The following is a 2270-nucleotide window of genomic DNA, read 5'->3' as shown; positions in this document are numbered from 1 at the left end:
TTTCTGCCAAAATGGGAAAGAAAAAGGATGTGTCGGCTGCTGAGAAGCAACAAATTGTGGAGTGTTTAGGTCAAGGCATGACTACAATCAACATTGTGCGATGATCAGGATGAAGTGTCTTGGCAATCAAGAAGTATGTAGCTGATTCACAGTACACACGTGTGCGTGCTGATAAGGGCAAATTGAGGACTCTTTCCTACAGGCAATTACGTCAGGTTAAAAGAGCAGCGGCAAAAAAGCCTTGTCATAGCAGCAGACAAGTTTTTGAAGCTGCTGGTGCCTCCAACGTCCCCCGAACAACAAGATGCAGGGTCCTTCAGAGGTTTGCAGCTGTGCATACGCCATCCTGTCGACCTCCTCTATCCACTTCACACAAGCAGAAACGGCTCCAGTGGGCTAAACATTACATGAAGACTGATTTCAAAACTGTTTTGTTCACGGATGAGTGCCGTGCAGCGCTCGATGGTCCAGATGGATGGAGTGGAGGATGGCTGGTTGATGGACACCCCACGCAAACACGGCTACAGCGCCAACAAGGAGGAGGTGGAGTAATGTTTTGGGCTGGAATCATGGGGAGAGAGATTGTCAGCCCCTTTAGGATCCCTGAAGGCACTAAAGATGAACTCCATAATGTATATGGATTTTCTCAAACAGCACTTCCTGCCATGGTTCAAGAAGAAGAACCGTGTATTTCACAGCAAGATCATTTTTTTGCATGATAATGCACCATCTCATGCTGCACATAAAACATCTGCATCTCTGGCTGATATGGGCATAAAAGGGGACAAACTTATGGTGTGACCCCCATGCTCCCCTGACCTCTACCCCATTCAGAACCTCTGGAGCATCATCAAAAGGAGTGTCTATGATGGCGGGAGGCAGTTCACATCTAAGCAACAGCTCTGGGAGGGTATTCTGTCCTCATGCAAAACAATTGAAGCAGAAACCATCCAAAACCTGACAAATTCAATGGACGAGAGAGTTCAGAAGCTCCTTTCGAACAAGGGGTCCTATGTGAAAATGTAACATCACCTAGAATAAAGTTTTGAGTTGAAAACTGTTTGATTTCAGTTTTTAATAACCTGCTAATGCTTATAATTTCAAAAATGACAATTTTTTTGGTCTTTATTAAAATGAAACGGTTGATCGAAAAGTTTGGGGGATCTAAGAGTGTGGCAACCCAGTAGTCATGATTACTTCGAATTCTGACAATATGAGGGTCATGTTGCAGGTAGTGCAGCAAGAAGGCACTTATGTGTCTTGCGCATCTCGGAGCCCCAAAATTATTTTCCAGGCTAGATGCAGCTAAAAATTATTATTAATTTTAAATCTGGTGGAGCTTAGTATAGATGGCCTAATAGGATCAGTGCTGCACACTGCTACAAAGCCCAAATTATTTTCCAGTCAAGATACAGATAAACATGATTAGTAATTTTAAATCTGGTGGAGTATAGTATAGATGGCCTAATAGAATCAGTACTGCACACTGCTACAAAGCCCAAATTATTTTCCAGCCAAGATACAGATAAACATGATTAGTAATTTGAAAGCTTAAAACGGTTGGTAGGGTGATTTTAACCAATCATCAAGCTTTTACTCTCCCCAGGATGACACAGGGGTAGAAAAGTCGTTTCGGATCCATGATTTGTTCATCTTTATGAACGTGAGTCTGTCTACATTATCAGTGGAGAGCCGCGTGCGCTTATCTGTCAGCACACCACCAGCAGCGCTGAACACACGTTCAGACAGAACGCTGGCTGCGGGGCATGACAAGATCTCCAAGGCGTAAGTGGCTAGCTCCGGCCATTTATCCAGATAGGAAGCCCAAAAAGAGCAAGGGTCCAGTGACACAGTCATGGCTTCAATGTTTACTTGGAGATACTCCTGTATCATCGTCTCTAGGCGTTGACTATGTGTCAGACTTCTTGTCTCCTGTGGCCTTGCAAAGGATGGGCTAAAAAAGTGGTGAAATGATTCCGCAAAATTGATGTTACCAGCAGATACTGTGGTTCTGTTACGGTTTGAGTGCTGAACACTTGACGGTCCCACGGTTGGCAAGTTGGAACTGTGAGATTCACTACTTGCACCACTGGTGTTTTGTGGAAAAGCACATGTAAGATTCTGCAACAGTCTCTGCTGATACTCCTGCATGCGTGCATCCCTTTCTATGGCAGGAATAATTTCGGCAAATTTACTTTTGTACCGGGGATCTAACAGTGTGGCAACCCAGTAGTCAGGATTATTTCTAATTCTCACAATTCGAGGGTCAT

This window comes from Phyllobates terribilis, unplaced genomic scaffold (genome assembly GCF_046119375.1).
Source record: "Phyllobates terribilis strain yellow unplaced genomic scaffold, ASM4611937v1 Scaffold_2__4_contigs__length_985480577, whole genome shotgun sequence".
NCBI lineage: Eukaryota > Metazoa > Chordata > Amphibia > Anura > Dendrobatidae > Phyllobates > Phyllobates terribilis.
Note: the sequence above shows the minus strand (reverse complement) of the source record.